Source organism: Brassica oleracea, chromosome C2 (genome assembly GCF_000695525.1).
Source record: "Brassica oleracea var. oleracea cultivar TO1000 chromosome C2, BOL, whole genome shotgun sequence".
Classification (NCBI taxonomy): Eukaryota; Viridiplantae; Streptophyta; class Magnoliopsida; order Brassicales; family Brassicaceae; genus Brassica; species Brassica oleracea.
Window position 1 is genome coordinate 27,633,866 of NC_027749.1, and position 623 is coordinate 27,634,488.

Below are 623 nucleotides of genomic sequence, written 5' to 3' on the forward strand. Positions count from 1 at the left end.
AATCTGAAAGGAATCGTATTTTCTTTGCTCATTGGTTAAATCTTTATAACTCAATGGGTCTGAATAATGTCGTGTCTTTTGCCATTGTCAGTACCAATTAATTGATTTCAAGTGATTGTAGGAAGGTAAAGTTGAACCTATACAATCAAGATGAAGTTAAATCTATGCGAGAAATCAATCTATCAGTGAACTGACTCATTAGTCTACACCCAACAATTGATTTTATGTGATTGCAGGAAGGTAAAGTTAAACCTATACAATCAAGGTAAAGTTAAACCATGCATGAAATAAACTATCAGTGGACTGATTATCCTTTTATTAAGGTTTTATTTGTTATTTAATCAAGAATCATCAAGCAAGACCAAGCAAGATAATATATAAAAACAAAATCGTTTTTATTTTTTCAATAACATAAATGAATAACAAATAAACCAATTCAATCATGAAATCAGGTTAGGGTTTTCGAAAAATATACCATATATATTTATTATTATTTTTTTCGAAAAATAATCAAATCATAAATTATTGTGACTTAAAAAAGATAAATCAGGAAGATTTGATTTATTCAAGCAATTTATTATATACTTTTCGATTTAAAAATAAATATATTTTCTCAGATATAT